Here is a 19,155-nt window from a genome sequence, read left to right on the forward strand (position 1 = left end):
AAAAAATTAAGTGGTGAAATTTAGTCACATTAACTTTATTTCTACTGCTTTACTATCCCCCAAAAGTGACACTCTAAATATTCCTGATCTTGCCTTTTTTTTTCCTCTTCAAGTACCCAGAAATGGATTTGCTGGGTCAGAGGGCATTTAGAGACTTCAAAATATAGTTTCAAAATGCTTTTAATATGGATAGACCAATTCAGAATTCATTTAACAAGCCTATTTTCATTTTTAAACCATCTTTGGCAATCCAATAGGTGAGGTGAAACCTCAGAGTTGTTGTAATTTTTATTAATGACTTAATCTTGGTCCACATCTATAAATAAGGGGCTTGGATTATTTGGTGTCTGAATTCCCTTCTAAGACTAGATATATGATTCTATATGTGATCTCATATATTTGCACAATATTGACATTAATGTTTATAACCACATATATGGGCCAATCAAGGAGCAAAACAAGAATTATTAGTTCTATACTAGAATTATTGAAATACTTAAAAAAACATCAGAATAAGTCTTTTCAAAATGTTGAAGAGATTCTGTTGATAATTTATGAAGAGGATTATTATGCAATAAAAATAACCCTTTTTTGGAGTCAGAATAATAGAATCATAGATATAAATCAAGTACAGCATCACATCCTACAAACAAAAGATGTTAAGTGATTTGGCTACATCATGTAAGTAGTAAGTGTTTAAGGTGAGATTTGAAATGAGATCTTCCTGACAAATCTGTTATTCTAGCTAACATACTGTGATGCTTAAGGATTATATTCTTAATTTTATTCTGCTATTTACTACCTGGGAAAGTCATTTCCCATCTCTAGGCCATCATTTGTATCTCTATAAAATAAGGATGGATTTGTTCGGTTTTTAAGCATTCATTCAATCATTCATTAACAATCATAGATTAATCATCTATATACTAAATGCCTAATACTGTTCCAGAAGAAGCAGAAAAAGTAAGTCTTGCTCTCATTGAATTTACATTGTAACTTTTTTAAACTTTGAAATAAATAAGTTATTTGTCTATCCGTTATCTAACTTTCTATCTCTTTCATCTAGCATAGATCATAATAGTAGGAAATTATTGAGAAACTTTAAAAAATCAATTTCATCTTTTATTAAGTCTAATGTGATATGGAAATATTGCTTAGATTTTCTACATCCCTCCCATTTCCTTCTCACAGAGACTTATCTTTTTCAGAAAAGGATTTTTAAAAATAATACAAAAATGGTAAAGAAGGAGAAAAAAATCAATAAAACACACACATATGTGTGTGTGTGTATTTTCTGAAATTATATGAAACATTCCTTATCTATGGAGCTCTTAAATTCAGAAGCCATTCTTAAGAATGTATTCATTCTTTTAGGTCAAATATCTATATGTAAGGAGTAATTTTCCTTTAAAGATATGGTTGATTATTCCCTCATTTTTAAGGAGTTTCTGTTTCCCACATTTTCCAATTTGAAAATCACAAGCTCAGCTTTATAAGAAGATATGAAAAAATTACCATGGATATTATTGCAAGAAAATAATAAAAATACACTAAACTGACTAATAATAACAGAGAACAACTATAGATAATTGGGGAAACCATCCTACCTCTTTTATATTTTGTGTTCTCTGTTTTCTAAATATTTACCTATCATTTAAATAAGTAAAGTATGACCTTTATAAATTTCTTTTCATCTTCTCACTGAAATCAAATTTTCTTTATCCAGTTAGTAATTTATATTGCTGCCAGTCTGCCTTCTGAAGTACGAAGCATATAACTATAGAATAATTTGAATTTCTATTTTTTAAAATGTATGGAATGTTTTACTCTACTTATGAGTTATCTCCCAATGATTACCTCTCAGTGGGTTGGCACTAGTGGTCAAGGATTAATATTAGATCCAGAGAAAATTAATTTAGGTTGTGTTCCCTTTCTGCATCCTGCTTGTTACCATCTTCTTACTATATCAGATTTGCGTAATAATAATAATAACATGAATCATGAACATTTGAGAGAACTGATATGGATATTATAAAAAATAATGCCCTCCTCAATTCCTCCTTCTCCCTTTCCTCGGTTCTATTGAGGGTGAGGGAATCAGGTTAAGTCCAAACCTAGATACCTGAAAGTTTATTCATATTTCTGTTTAATTAGTATAAAATACCCATTTAAGATAAATTTCTGATCTATCATATAATTTTCTGATTTGTATTTCATTATTAAGAAGGGGAAACTAGGTAATGAATAGCAATGTATATAGATAAGAGAACAAGGAAAAGAGAACGTACTGTTTGTTTGGTTTTTTTTTCCAGAAATGTTGGGGCTATTCTAGAGGGAGGTAGAATTAAATGACAGAGAATATAATTTATTTTTATAATAATTTTATAACTCCCTCAAAAACAGAAAAAAGTTCAAGTCTTATATGTTTATCAGAACCAATTTCCCTGGCAAAACTAAGCCATGAGCAAGCAATTTAATAAAGGAAAAAAGAAGTTTTGTAAGCACAGTTCCCTTATTTGGCATTAGGCAATTTGTTCTTAGTTTAAATGGGGCCATTGACTCTTGAGCAATGGAGGCATTGCCTAAGTAAAAATCACATCTATTGATCTAACTGGAAAAGTTTTGTAAAATAATGTTTTTCTTCTCACAAATGTGAGGGGATATTCAAGAAAGAAGAGCTCATTTTCAGCTAATCCAAAACAATTTCAGTCTCTAGACAATGCGATGTATTATTATTAGCACTCCAAACTTCATTTTCCCCCATTTACTTCTAGTACTGTAATTTCATTTATTAAAATATTTAAAATACTTAAAACAACTTTTCATTCATCTCTTCCAGGAATTCATTCATAAAGCATGATATTATCAGTAAATTAGTGAAGTAAAAATCACACAAGAAATAGGGATTCACATGAAATTAAAAATATGATTTTCATTACATAAAATTAAGATTGCACAAACAATATAATATAGCTAAAATTAGATTAAAGGCAAGAAAGTAGGAAAATATCTGTGCATCAAATCTTTGATAAAGAAGTAATTTCTAAAATATATAGGGAACTCAGGCAAATTTGCAAGAAAAAGGGAAATTTTTTAATTGATAAAAAGTCCACCAACAAGGATAAGTACTTTTCAGAGGAAAAAATCAAAGCTAAAAATTGACATATAAAAGTTTTCTCTTATTAATAACTAGAGAAATGCAAATTAAAACAACTCTGAGGTACTACTTCCCACCCATCAGATTGGATGATGTAATAAAAAGGGAAAATTATGAATTGAAAAGGACCATGCCTAAGTGAAGGGGCAGGTCAATTCTCTGAGAGCCTCCACAACTGAGAATCATCACAATTGAAGGAGATGCAAAGCAGCCTTTGCTTATGCAAATGTTCCTTGAGTATTAGGAATGAAATAACTTGGAGGCAAGAGGGAAGAGGAGAGAGGTTAGAGAACGCAATTGCCCCTCAATCTCCTTGTATCATCATCATCATCATCATCATCATCATCATCATCCTCCTCCTCCTCCTCCTCCTCCTCTTCTTACATGAAGAAATCCATTCTACAAGTCTGAGTATTGCAACTATAAATTGTGGAAAGGATGTGGGAAAACAGGTATATTCTGATGTATTATTAGTGGAGCAGTGAATGAGTTCCCATTTCTAGAAAATAATTTGGAACCATGAGAAAAAGATCTATTAAATTATCAATACCACTTCTTAAGAAAGACAAAAAGGACTGATAAGTACAAAAATATTTATGATGTTGGGAAAGAATTGGAAACTGAAAGAATACCCATTAGTTGGTAAACGATTAAACAAATTGTGGCATCTGAATTTGATCCAATACTAATATGCTTTAAGAAATAATGAAGGAGATGATTTCAGCTAATATATATATACTAATGCAAAGTGAATTCAGGAAAACCAAGAAAGCAATCTACACAATAATAGCAATATTGTTATGATAAATAACTTGGAAAAACTTTGTAGCTAATCAACACAATAACCCACCACAATTCCAAAGGATTCCTGATGATATCTGTTATATATTTTCACATGGAGAACTGATTAGTGCAGATTGAAACATAATATTTCCTGTTTCTTGCTTTTCTACAGTAAATGGTTAATGGAAAATTTGTTTTCCCTGACTGTACATAATTGTAATGAGTTGTTTTTCTTTCTTTCCCTTTGGGTGGGGGAAGAAGGAGGGAAGAGAAAGAATTTGGGAAAAAATAAAATTATTATTTAAAAAAGTAATAAATAAAATGTTGGTTCAAAAACCAAATTGTACTGCTATTTCTTTAGATAAATTATGGAAAATAAGGAGAGAAAGCAAATTTCAATGGAATAAAATATATAGGTGTGAATAAATGCATTATCATCAAAGACAGCACATTAGATTTTGACAAGATGAAAGGTACTTTTATCTTCCATTTGTACAATGTCTTAGTAAAATAACAAAAAGAAGATATTGCCCAAAATGTCCCATGCACTTTCTTATTGATGGAAGTAATAGCAGCAGCAAGTTTTACACATAATTATAAACTTCATAGGTAAATATGAAATAAGCTAGCTAGGAGGAAATAGTACCATAGGTTTATTTATATAACCATAATTGACCAATAATATTCCAAGGCATTAAACATTTTTTAATTTAATGAATATTTCTACTGATAAAGTAGTGCTTTGAAGAAATATTCTTGTTTTACCTGGAGTTATAGAAAAATTACAAGATGTCCCAAACTAGCTTAAATTCAAAGTAGTCAATGACTACTATATAAAAACTTTTAGCCAAAAATGTAAATGAAAGTGAACTGCTAAGTACTTGAAATTCTTTCTGTTGGCCAGCTAGGAGACAACTGCCAATAAAATAGATGATGTTTAAAAACACCTTACTTTCTCTTAAATAGTTGCATGGATGAGAAGAAGTATGATTTAAGAGACAGGGAGTCACTCTTGGAATCAGCAAAATCTGGGTTTATATTTTGTCTCATACATATAGCTAAATCCTGATTAATGTGAATGATGAATCCTGTGAAAGTCACATTTTCTGAATTTGCATTGTATAATTTTCATTAGTCTGAAATCAGTTACCACAGCTCACCTGATTATAGCTTTGAAAAAAATGTTAATTTGAATATATACTAGAAAAGTAACAATGGACCTAAGTTACTTCTCAAAAACTCATTAGTTTCAGATCACTCAATGGATTTTCTACATTTTTTTTGGTATTTTTTAAAAAATCACAGGGCTTCATTTCTCCATTTATCAATCTGAAATAGATCCAATCTGTTCAAAATTATAATTATGTAAAATATGGTAATTGATTCTACCCCATGAATGTATCTAGTACAAATTTGAATAATGTGACCACTTCTTTGGTGACATTATGTCAGAAATGTCTTTGACATTTGGAAGGGACTTTAGCACTCATTAGTTTTAATCCATAAACAAAATGAACCCCCACCATAATGTGCTTAATAAGTGATTGTCCAGCTTCTGCTTGAAGATCTTCAAAGAGGGGGAAATGACTACTTCTCAAGACAATCCACATCACTTGCAGACAGTTTACTTGTCAGCTATGTGCAGAACTGAACACATTACTCCAAATAAAATCTAATTGGGGCAAAACATAAAGGAATTATTATCTGCTTTATTCCTGGAAGCTATATTCCTTTTCATGCAGCCCATTATCACATTAGCTTTTTTGGTTGCTATATCATTATTTAATAGTTAACTAAAACTCCCAAATCTTTTGGACAACAGATATCATTAATCCACGCTACATTTGTTATGTATTATAATGATAATTTTTGTTATCAATGAAATATTATACAGTTATCATTAAATTTCATTTTATTATATTTACCTGAATGCTCTAATCTGTCAAGATACTTTTGGATCCCAACTCTGTTATCCAATATATTAACTATCCCTCCCAGATTTGTTTCAGTCACAAATTTGATGACTATAACATATATATATATATGTATATATATATGTATAAAACTTCATCTAATTCATTGTTAATATTGTTAAACTGCAAAGGGAAAAATAATAGATTTCCTCCTATCTTCTAAATGCTTTTCAAACTGTATGGTGCTATTATTTAATAGCACCATACAGTTTGAAAAGCATTAATATCTTATCTCATTTGATATAAAGAAACTACTATTTAAGTGCAGGTATCAATTTTGAATCCAAGGGATTCATATCATAAAAAAGTGCTGCTATAAATATTTTGGAATACCTAAGGCTTTTTCTTATCCAGGGTTTCCCTGATATCAGAGAAGACATTGCCTCCCCAGCAAAGCCCTTTTGTAGCAGCTACGTGGCACAGTAGACAAAGTGTCTACCCTAAAATCAAGAAGTCTCAGCTTTCTTGGTTCACATACATCTTCAGATACTTATATGTAGGTATATGATCCTGTGCAAGTCACTTAGATTTCTCATGTATAAAAAGAGCTGGAGAAGAAAATGGCAAACTGCTCCAGTATTTTTTGCCAGGAAAACCCCAAATTTCCTCATGAAGATCCACACACAACTGAAACAATTGAATTGTCCATCATGCCACTGATTATTTCTCCATCTATCACTTGTTGAATTTTTTTTAATATCTCTTCCCTGAATAAATGCTCTCCCTCTCTTCAAGGTTCCAATTTTTCTCCTAAGGATTTTCAACTTATTCCCTTCCTTCTTCTATTTGTATCACAAATGTACTACAAATAGGTTTTTCGAGTAACAAATATCCCATGCTTTATCCACTGTAAAGTTCTCATTTCCCTTCACTAATTATCTCCAATATTCACCAGTGAAATCCTTTTCACCTTCAATATAAAAGCTTCCTTCCTTTCCTATGCATTTTAATTTTTCTCTCCTCTTCATTAACTATCTTATAAAATGTTCTCTTTTCAACACCCCAGAGGTCATTGCTAACTCTTAATTTGATTTCAGCTTATCATTCAGTCACCTCTATCTCCTGCTTCTCTTCCTTCATTTTTCTTTTCATGTTGTGATTTATTCTCATAAAAAGGCATTGACTTGTAGGCAGTGTAAATAATTTCATTACATAATTTTAGACTTCCAACTTTACCCAGACTCCTTCTTTACATTCAGAAAGAAGTCTTTTACTTATCTTTGTTTCCACTTTATTGCTATTGGTGTCTTTGCTTGTTCCATTCACTCTGCTTACATTTCTCTTGTTGGAAGTGTTCAAGAGCAAATTATCTCTGATTCTGATTTTTTCTCAATATAATGTTTCTAATTCTATTACTGATCATCTATCTTTATCTTATATGATTAAATTCAGAGTTCCCTTATAGATCACTTTGGGCAGCACATTGAGTTCCATTCCTTTTTTGAACACATTATTCCATTCTGTCCCTTTTGGGGAGGTGTCAAATAGTCTTTTCTTTGTTTCTGAAGGCCTTTCTCCTGATTGTTTGCAGACATTTTAGAAATATCTGAATTTGAATTGTTAATTTTACTTATTGGTATTGGAATTTGCATCTTTGTTTTTCACTTTAAAAAAATTGAGGTGACCTATGAGTTGTTTAAATTGGAATTTCATTTTCTATGTTTCAAAGTTCTGGATAATTATTTTCTATTATTTATTTTGTTATCATGTTCTAGTTTTTTGTACTTTTGTGTTCTTCTAGGAGAACTATGATCCTTAAGTTTTCTCTACTCATCCTATCCTCAAATTCAATATATTTTGTCCTCACTGGGAAAATATTTTCTTTTTATGTTATGTTCTGCTTTTCTTTTTTTAGACTATTCCTTACTTCTGTGTATTTGCATGTTAAATCTACTTTCCTCTTTTATTTCTTTGGTGAGGCTTGCCATTGCAGAGTCAAGTTTTTCTATTGTGTTCATTATTTTTGCTGTGCAGGACTTTAAATTATAGCCTCATTGTTATCATTTTTCTTTTAAACCACTTGGAAATAGCATGTTGTCATTTCATGTTCCTCTTAAATTCTTCTCCTTTCTGATTATGATTTCTTTGGGGTTTAGATTTCAAAGTATTTCAGCATCCTCCTGTACTAAGCAATTCATGGTTCACAAGCCTAGTTTTCTACCCTAACTGACTTTTGAGTGATCACAACTGATCCAGCTGGATGATGAGTTTGTTTGTTTCTTTGTTTTCTTCAAGATTGTTGGAGTGCTGCATAGCTCCTCCCACTCAAGTGTGTCTTGTCCTAATGACCTGTCCCACTCCTGTTCTTCAATTATCTGGTTTAGTAGCTCAGGATTTGTTTTTCCTGGCATTAGCAGTTCAGAGCTTTGCAATGTTGCTGCTTCTGGATTGCAGCTGGCATCCTTTTGCTCCAGAAGAGGTATGACCAAGCTGGTTGTTAATGCCTTCACAAACTTCCACATCCTAGATCCACACTCTGTATTGCACTGCAAAGAGGGAATGGAGAATGTGTATAAATTGGGTATAGACTAGGTTTTTGATGTAAACCTATGTCCTTGAATCTAATAGTGTAATCATGCTGCTATAGTAGCATGAAAAGTTAAGGAAGGTGCTGAGCTATCAGTCAGTGTCATTTCTCAGAATTTTATTTTTTTTTAACCTTTTAGATTCTGAGTTTCCTAGACCATAAAGATAGCTAAAGTTGCTTTATCTTTGATGCATAATTTCTGGTTTTGGAGAGGTTTGAAAGGTTATAAGGATTGGAGAAAGTGTTTAGCTTGCTACATTATTGATCATGCAACCTAGAATTCTGAAAAAGCGAAATATAATTGTAAAATAATCACTGCTAAATTGTCTTATCCATCAAAGACAGTGGAATCATCACCATTTAAACCCTTAATTTACATTCCTGGTTATGCTTATATTAGAGGTAGAAATAACACAAATTAGAAAGAAAAATGAGAAAAACCGTTAGATTGGACTAAGTAGATAATAGAAGAGATTCACATTAGAGATGACATAATTGTTAGACCATTGAAGGACCAAAATATAAAATTTCTGAAGGAAGGAAAAATTAAAGAGTGGGAAAAATCTTTTTTTTTTAAAAGCAAACCAGAGAAAACCAATAATTACTTATTATCACTTTTCAATCTATATAAAATTTTTATGAGCATCACCTAATGCAGAAATTGGGGACATATACAATGAAGGGATAGTAAGAAACAAGCACGATTTCCTAAGTGGTATTAAATAGTGTACTTTAGTTCAGTATTTCACAATTATCTGAAAGGTGTAGAATATATAAAATTTCACTTGTTTTTAATTGTGAAAAGGTATTTGCTTTAGTAGAGCAAAATACAATCTGTTTTGTAACAAAGTATCACCCATTCTCACATGGAAATAATTCAAGATTCTTAAAATGTATAAGTAGAAAAATAACATTGTTCAATGTCCTATATAGAAGGCACGAAACCAGACATATGCTTGCCAAAGTGCTTGCCACTGTTATGAAGGACTTCCATCATAGAATACAAGATGAAGAGGAATCTCCTGTTGATAGTTACAAACTGTTTCCTCTTGGAACAGATTTGTACCTGAACCAAAATGCAATTGGCATAAGTAAATTGAGAAATATCTTTTGTTCCCCACAAATTCTAAGGATATGATATAAATGCTCAGTAAAAGAGTATATTCTATTTCTAGAGGCTAAATACTCATTTATCAACAGGTAAGGGAGAACTCATAGAAAGATGGAAGAACAATGGTATTCTCCATTGAATTTGTGGCAGAGCAGAGAGATTACATTTCTCCCTATTATTCTCAGCAATTCCTCATATATCACCAGGTAACTAGCATTTCTGTCATCTTAGGTTTTCTTTTCAATATTCAATAGCTATAACATGAGCATATAGCCTCATTGAAATGCTTGTATAATAGAAATCTTTCAATGCCCAGTTTGTTGAAAACTTATGATGCTGAATTTCAAGGGCTAATTTACATTGCTTCAATGCTCAAAATGACTGAAACTTTTTCTACACCTCCGAAACAGTGGCTCAGGAAATGAATGTGCCATTCATATTGCTAGCAGAATTATAGACAATGTCACCCGAATCATATGCTTCTTCTGAGTTGTCATACCAGTATTGAATGCCTTCATCTTCAGCGATCTCATTCCCAATTGCTAACAATCTCTCTAAGAAGCAGTGTGTGCAAGTAAATGTTAACAGAAACTTTTAAAAAAAGAGAGCTATATGTAATATTCTTTCAAGTTTAGTATGCATTATTAACATTTTATTCATCATTCTCTCACATCATTAAGATAATAAATCAAGCCTTCATATAATTTGATGATTTTTACATTGAAAATTAAAGAATTATCTCTTTCAAGTTGCTTCAAATAGGCTCCAGAAAACTCCTTCTTTTGTGTTCTCTTTTCCAGGGTGGGCACCCCTAGTTCTTTCACTTGCTCTTTGTATAAAGTGACTTCAAGTCTTCTATTTTGACTATATTTCTTTATATTTGTTCTAGTTTGTCAGCATCCTCATGTAGCTCCCAGAATTTAACACTATATATGCGATTACATATCTACATACACATACACACATAAACATATATATATATGTGTATATATATACACACACACATATATATAATGTATATTCTTACACATACTATATGTACTGAATATATACATTCTCATTATGTCAAATATGTAGCTCAATATATACATTAACATGCAAATATTTATATCTGACCTTGACAAGCTTCAACATTTCCTATTTGGTTGTTGTTATGATTGCTGTTATTTTTCCCAGTCATGTGGTTTGGATTATGTTCAGTCCTGAGGACTGTTTATTCTAAAATCTCCTTACTCATACTCTTGGCTACTTAAATTTTCTATTGCTCCAGGAATAATTTTTTTTGTATCAAATGTTCACGTCTTCAGTTTTCTCCAATATGAGATATAGAGAGGGTAAAAGAGAGTAAGAAAGGTATTAAGTTAGATATAAGATAGACAACACATTCCTACAGCCAAGAAAATTGATAATCATAAAAACCTAATAGGTATGCATCAATAGACTTACTTAAAACTAGGATTCAATAACTTTAGGAAACAACTCTTGTTACAAAATACAAAGAGGCTTGGTACTTAAGCCTTACTGGAACAAAAAAATAATTTGCAAGACTGTTAATTAGACATTATATATTTTTTAACACAGCTTGATACTGTCCAAACAAAACCTGATAAATACTTCTTGGTTAAATGGTCAAGTTTAGGCCAATGTTCTTGTTGATAATCCATGCCTGAATCAGTATATCTTGAGAGCTATTTTGGACAGCTATTTTGCAAAAGAAGCATGAAATAGAAAAATGACCCCTGAGTCCAAGTGCAAATTCACATGACTAAGACCATGCTCCTTGGGGAAGTAAAAGTAGGATAGAAATGATGTAGACTATTAGGTAAGACTACTCCATTTCAAAGTAAATGATCAAAAGAAAAAAGAAAATCTCATCAGTCTGACATTCACCTTTTCAAAAGTCTCTGAGGAAAGAGAGTTTAGGACTCCCAAGGACTAAACATCTTTGGATTTAGTGACAAATACAAAAGTATGAAATTCTGAAGATAGATATAAATCAAATCATCTATTGAGGAAGAAAAATTGGAAGTTCTGAAGTTTGTGTGAATAAATAGATCTTAAAAAGACATATTCATTTTTCCAGATAATGAGATTTAGCTAAAAAGATACTAATGGAGCTAATTCTTCTGTATACTCTTATGTGAATGTATAGATGCTTGGTCTTGAGAATATCAAGAAATTAAGGAAATGGGAATAAGAGAGTATTGCCTTTCAAACAAAATAAACATCAAAATAATCAAATCAATATCATAATAATATGATCAAATAAAAATAATAAAAAGTCTAATGTTTTAAAAATGATTTCACATGCTGATATTCAGGTGGTTTTATTTATTTATGAGTTATATAGCAAGTTTCCAAAAAATCTAAAATTGAGTCATCCAAAAGGCAAAGGAGTGATCGATGTGATCAAGTTACCATTACAAAGAGGGACCAATGAAAGAGAAATGATGCAAAGCATTTCATCAACAAAAGAGTGTTATTGAAAAAAATGGGTTGGTCATATGAACAGAATGAGGGAGAAATTGATAGTCCACAAATTGCATTCTGACATTTCTCTTTCTACAGCATGATTGATTGCCTTTTCACTTTAGAATTTCCTTCAGAAGTGTCATAACATCCTTCCACTTGGATAGCCCCAGTGTCCCTTTGATGAGTAGGGCTACTTTTTTTAGAGATGGGCCCTGATAAATTGTTTCCTTCTTCCATCTGGTTGTAGTTCTGTAAAATTTTATACTACATTATTTTCTATGATAGATTTTTTAAAAAAGAAAAATGTAGTCCCCCCTGATTATCTTTTTAAATTATTTATGTTTTTGTTTTTGCTTCAATTCAGATCATGATTGCTAATTTTTTAAAAAAAGTATTAATTTCTTCAGCATTTTTGTGCCTCTTTTAAAATTTTTTAATTTTTTTTCTTAATTTTTTCCTTCTACCTCTATTATTTCTTTCTTTGATTCTTCCAAGAAATCTTGTTAAACTTTCAACCAAGTAGGATTTTTCTTTGAGCTTTTGCTTGTATCTGTTTTCATTTTGTTGTCTTCTTCTAAGTTTATTTTTTGGTCTTCCCTGTCATGGTAATAGCTTTTTATGAACAACTTCTTTTTTGTTTTTTCACATTTTTCTAGCCTATTTTTTGAGTTTCAACTTTATGTTAAAGGTTAGTTTTACTTACCTAAGGTGGGGTTGCACCGTCCTGAGATGCTTGCAAATTCCCAAGATTTAAAATGATTAATTAGGAAGTGATCTACAAACACGAGGATTTCCATATACAAAGAAAAGCAGAAAATGAGATTTTCTATAAAACCATTAATTTGTTATGTTCAGATTTAGAAACATATACATAAATACATAAACTTTAATGTAGTAGTAAAACATTGTCATGCTTGCACTTAATTTCTATTGTATGTTCTTAAAAATATTTAATTGATTCTATTTTCTTCTTTTTTTTTTTTTGTATCATCTCTATCTATCCTATTCCCCAATATCCCCCTACTTGTCCTACCCCCATGGTATTTGAATAGTTAAATTTGCAAACATGTATAATTAGCTCTAAATTGGTGAAAGAGTTCTGATACCTTCATGTACACTGTGTGATTGGGCATAATGTGCACCACAAAATATAATTTGAAGTTTACATATTAACAATATTTTTATATCTGTATGATTTTTCTGAAACATGTTCAGTTTTGTTTTGTTTTTAAGGAGAGGAAAATCTGTAGTGCTACTTTAAACACAACACAAATATCAGTCAGTACAAAAATAATTAAATTCATTGGGAACAAATTGAATATGTGTCACAAAATATACATGGGGTAGTGAATATGTACTGTATATCTAAGTAATATGTGTTCCCATGGGTTTGTCTAGATTTGGCTTTCAGAGAAACATGAAGAGATAGCTCTAGAATCTCTTCCACTCATCTTTCTTTAAGGAATTTGGACTCCTGCCAGCATAAGATGCAGAAAATTCTCACCAGAGATGAACCATTATGTTGTTCTCAGTCAGAATATCAGGTTAGAATTAGATCTGTCTTCCTAAATATTGTTAATCTAGAGGAAATAATTTGTAGGTTCACACTGAGTTCCTTATCACTCTTCCATGAGAAAGAATTGCCCCAGGCAATGTATCTAAGTTTTTGTCCTTTCCCACCAAATGTTTGTTCCAGAATAAGCAACAATAGCAAGTAAACCCATTTTTTAAAACCGATACCAAACAAATAGAAGAAGGCATGAAGTTGGAAATATATCAGACCATACACAGAGTAAATGTGTTCAACCCCTGAAAGCTAGATATTTCAATTCAGCCACGATATCAGATAACAAGGAAAATTCCCTGGAGCCTACTTTAACAATCTGGGGATAAAAACATGACCAAGGTGCTGGCTCTTCTAAATGTCTCCTTCATCTAAAAGTATATATTTTTAAGGAATGAATCTGGATCTGTATATCTTCTCTCTACAAGGTGGAAACCAGAAGCCCTGTATCTTTTCCTAAAGTTTTCAATAAGTTTATCTATTATGTAGATATAGGTCACTGAGTCATCAATCTCCACAAATGAGAAGAGTTTAATGCAAATAGACATTGAACTTTAGTTTACATGTATTTATATTGAAAAAATGTAAGGAAAACATATAGATGTTTAAAAAATTGCAAAACCATCTGTAACTATGAGTTTAAAAAAGGGATAGCAAAGTAGGTACATCAAATGAATTTAGTATAAAGAGAATAGCTTTTGCTAGATCATCTGATGCAATAAATATTAAGGTTATAGACTATAGTGAAATAGTACAGTTTCCTTAGTCTAGCAAAAATGTCTCTTCATTCTGAGCAAGAAAGCTGTTTATCACAACTAAGTACCTTTCCTGCTGTTATATGAAATTGTTCTAAAGACATCCTGGTTAAAAAGCTGCTGGAGATAGAAATTTATGAAACATGCCATTTGGTGTGTTTTATGTTCTGCTTGGGTGTCTGTTGCTGGTTTTTGAAGAAAAAAATTGTTAGTATTATTAATTTTTCACATGTTCATTCCTCAAAGTAAAATAAATATCACTTGCCCTGCATTAAGCAAATCAAGAAGTCAGTCTGAAGGAGAGATCCATTGAAGATAAAAGACTACTATGTACCTCAATCATTTGGTTTGCAATTTGCATGAGATTTCATGTAAGAGTAATGAAGGTAAGGTCTTCCCTTTAGATGTTCTATTTGAGCGTTTCAGAGAAGAAAGGAAATCACAAACAAAAATGATGGGTTCACATTAAAAGAAAGTGTAATTTTCAGGATGCTTCCTATATCCTAATTGAAATGCTTTTAATCCAGTACCTGCTGAATCAAATTTAATAGTAAACCTGTATCAAAAGTCACCCTTTGATGTACTGATTTTGTATCCCATATCATTGGTTTATTATGCTATGTTTTAACATATATTTTCCATTTAATAGCATTAAAATCATTCAGATTTCTTTATAAGGTTTTTCTTTTCTTAAACATATTTTGTACTTAAAATGATACACTAAATTGAATGTCTAGAGTGCTAGTCTTTCATCATTGATGTTGTTTGTGCCTTCTTGACTTTTTACTATAGATATGTTATACAAATGGTTGCCCTATGCATGTCGTGATACTTCCAAGAAATTGAATATATGGTGAATAAAAATACCTTACAAAATATTCTTTAAAAAAGGTATTTATTCCCAATATGAACCTATTTTTTAGTGTCTGCCTATAAAATTGGCTATCCACTTTGGTATCCATTAGACTACATTAACACTTTTAATTTGCTTTAATTTTATCATTAATTTGTTACAGAAAAAATAAATATCTAAATGTGTGAGGTCTGATTTTTATATTTTTCTAATATATAATACACACAGAAACAGAAATGTTGAAGTATATTAGACGTGGGTGCATTGGGGAGTAAACGATTTTAGAATGAGTTTGATCATCTTAATACAGTAGAACAAAAGAAGAGGAGATGAATGAAATTAAGACCTTAACAGATCTAAAATAAACAGATGAATACAAAGGTTACTGAATTGTCACAGTAAGAACCAAGTATGTTTAGATTGCATCTCAATGGTTAACAAATCCAACCCTTTTATTTTAGATATTAGGGAAGGATAAGGACAGAGAAGTCAAATGAGAGATGCTTTAAAGCACCTTTTATTCTTAAAATCCATGTTTCTTAACCCCTCTCCTACTTATTTTAATTAAACTTTGTTGTCTGCATTCATACAAAACCATATCTTCAGGATTAACTCATCAGCAACAAACAAATTTTTTTCTCTAAATAAACATTCTTCAGGCTGGGAATAGGAATAGAGAAAGTAAGTGGTAAGGTTAGCCCAAGTTTATGAGTCGGCAGAAAATCAAGGAAACATGGGAGTAACAGAGAGAACAAAGCCAAAAGAGATGATTATGGAATGTTAAGTGTTATTGGAACATGTGCACCTGTGAATAAACAAAAGAAGTAAGATACCTTGAGGAGAAAAAAAAAAAGACTGACTGGAAAGCCCTGCATGGCAGAAGAGCTGGCTATATATTTTCCCCCATGTATAAATTTCTTAAGGATTCTTTGGGTAAATAAAAATTTAATGTTACTACACTGACTTATTTCCATTGAATGCTACCTAAGTGTAATTAGGAAACCTAACTATCCACCATGACATTCTCTAAAATAAACATGTAAAAGCTTTTTCCATACCTATGAATACCTTAAAAATTCTCACCCCTCATATATATATATATGTATATATATATATATATATATATATATATATATATATAATATGTAATTATATTTTTACTTTTTAGAATGATAGTGAAATTTTATTTATTTTTTTATTACTTTTTATTGACAAAACATATCCCTGGGTAATTTTTTACGACAATATCCCTTGCACTCACTTCTGTTCCAACTTTTCCCATCCCTCCCTCCGCCCCCTCCCTTAGATGGCAAGCACTCTTATACAAGTTAAATATGTTATAATGTTTCCTAGATACAATATATGTGTGCAGAACCCAACAGTTCTCTTGTTGCACAGGAAGAATTGGCTTCAGAAGGTAAAAATAACACGGGAAGAAAAACAAAAATGCAAACAGCTTACACTCATTTCCCAGTGTTCTTTCTCTGGGTATAACTGCTTCTGTCCATCATTGATCAATTGGAACTGAATTAGATCTCTTTATCGAAGATATCCACTTCCATCAGAATACATCCTCATACAGTATTGTTGTTGAAGTGCATAATAATCTCCCGGTTCTGCTCATTTCACTCAGCATCAGTTGATGTAAGTCTCTCCAAGCCTTTCTGTATTCATTCTGTTGGTCATTTCTTACAGAACAATAATATACCACAATTTACTCAGCCATTCTCCAATTGATTCTAGCCACTACAAAAAGGGTTGCCACAAACAGAAAATTTATTAATTTTTTTTTTTTTTTTTGCTAAGACAATTGGGGTTGTGACTTTCTAAGGGTCACCCAGCTAGGAAGTGTTAAGTGTCTGAGGGCAGATTTGAACTCAGGTCCTCCTGATTTCAGGGCTGGTGCTCTATCCATTGTGTCACCTAGCTGCCCCCATGATAGTGAAAATTTTAAAAAATATATTTATGAGGGAAATTATCCTTGACTTTTAGAAGAGATACTTCTTTTAAGTTTCATATTTAGAATATAAAACAGCTAAATTTTGTGACAAATCTCTTTGTCACAAGGCAAGAAAATTACCGGGAAAATAAAAGAAATATTTCAATATTATAGTGTAATTTATTTCAGAAAATAATTGTCATGTTACTGTCAGAAACTGTTAACATATAATTTTTTTTTTGTTTAAAATTATTTTCCTTGATAATATCCACGTTTTACATCAGAAAGTTTATATATTTTCATTTAATGAATAATTACATCTAAAATTTTAAACTACTTTAATGTCTGGTTATTTGGGGATAAAGAGTGGTGGCAGTTTTTTTGTATAATAAAACAGTTCATTAATTGGTCTATGATATACCCTTTGGTGGACAACCATAGAATTCTTGTGTGTGTGGATGGGGGAGGAGACAGTAAGGAAAGATTTCCTTTTTAAACTGGAAAGTTCTACCAATAATGTCAAACTATTTTTGAAACAAAAGACCATCTTTTTAATAAAATGGTCTCATCACATTGGTTCTGAAATATAGAGTTCTAGACTTTCCAAAATTTTTAAGCTGAGGAACTTCCAAAGAGCAATGACTAAAACACATTATAAATGAGAAATTTTAAAGGAGAAATTGTGTAACGTGTCTTATCAAAAAGTGAGATGATAATGTGAAAAAAGTCAGGAATGATTTAGAAGGAAAACAGATAACTAGAGAAAAATAAACAAATTTCTTTGATAAGTATCATTTTCAAGATATATAAGAAACTAACTCAAATTATGAGATTAAAAATGATACCCCGATGATAATGATAAAAGGATAGGAACAGGCAGTGTTCAAAGGAAGAAATCTGAGCTGAGTCAAATGAAAAAATACTCTAAATAACTAATATTAGAGAAATGCAACAAAAGTAATTTTGAGGTTTCTAACCACATCTATCACACTTTAAAAACATAAAAAAAGAAAAATGACAAATTTTGGAAATGTTGAGGAAAAACAGGGACACTGGAGCACTATTGTTGGGGCTAAGAATTTATCTCGTCATTCTCCAAAGAAATCCGGAATTAAATCATGAAAGTTACCATATATTTTTAAAATTGCAGTAGCATTTTATTTTTTACCCAAATACACAGCTATTTGGGCTAAGCTAGTTCTTTTTCCTTAAAAGATAAGAAAATTATTCCTAAGACTTAATTGACTCAAGAGATTAAAGACTTGGGCCATTGGCATCATTCATGATTGCCAGAATGATTAGTAAGAATAATAATAAACAAATCTCCAAGATGCTTTATCATAAGACTGCCAGGAGGAATTGAGGTATAAGAGAATATACCTGATTGAATGAATGCGGAATCTAATATCCTTGTGTATTATCTTTCCTCTATTATGGCTATTTGAATTTCCTTTTGTTAGATTTTGTCAGATTTTTTGTGTGCTTCATTTAATTCCATGATCTAAATTTGAAATAATTGAGACTAATCTGAACCAATTAATTTCTATAACACCAATATGTATTATTAATGAGATATAATTGAATTTCACTTGCTTAAAGGAAAAGAGAAAAACAGAGGCAGAGAGATAGAGAAAAAGACACACAGAGAGAGGCAGAGAGAAATTTAACATCTAGGATGGGGGTCAGGATGAACCAGAGATTGATATGACTATTTGTATTGAAACTTCTTTGATATTGATTTATTGTTATAGTTTCTCTAAAGCATGAAAAAGATTAGGTGAATCTGACAATCTCCTCCCAAAGAAACAAAAATGAAAAAAAAAACCTAATAGATTCAATCATATTCATCAGTACTTTGGTGGTAGAAATAGGTTCGATAAATACAATCAGAAAGGGTTCCCTTCTAAAGAAGTAGTCTCAGGAAATTCTTTCTTTTCATTATTTTATTCCCCAATCTATTTCAAAGAAACCCCTCCACTTTCCACAAGGTGGAGCTAAGCCTGTTGATTAAGTAAAATTTT

The 19,155-nt window shown here is 31.2% G+C and overlaps 1 pseudogene; it reads right to left on the reverse strand.

Moving 5' to 3' along the window:
* Positions 1 to 9,965: 9,965 nt before the first annotated feature.
* LOC141550869 (pleckstrin homology domain-containing family A member 3 pseudogene) overlaps positions 9,966 to 19,155 on the reverse strand; it is a 134,990-nt pseudogene continuing 125,800 nt past the window's right edge.

The sequence above is a fragment of the Sminthopsis crassicaudata genome, chromosome 1, assembly GCF_048593235.1.
Source record: "Sminthopsis crassicaudata isolate SCR6 chromosome 1, ASM4859323v1, whole genome shotgun sequence".
Taxonomy (NCBI): Eukaryota; Metazoa; Chordata; class Mammalia; order Dasyuromorphia; family Dasyuridae; genus Sminthopsis; species Sminthopsis crassicaudata.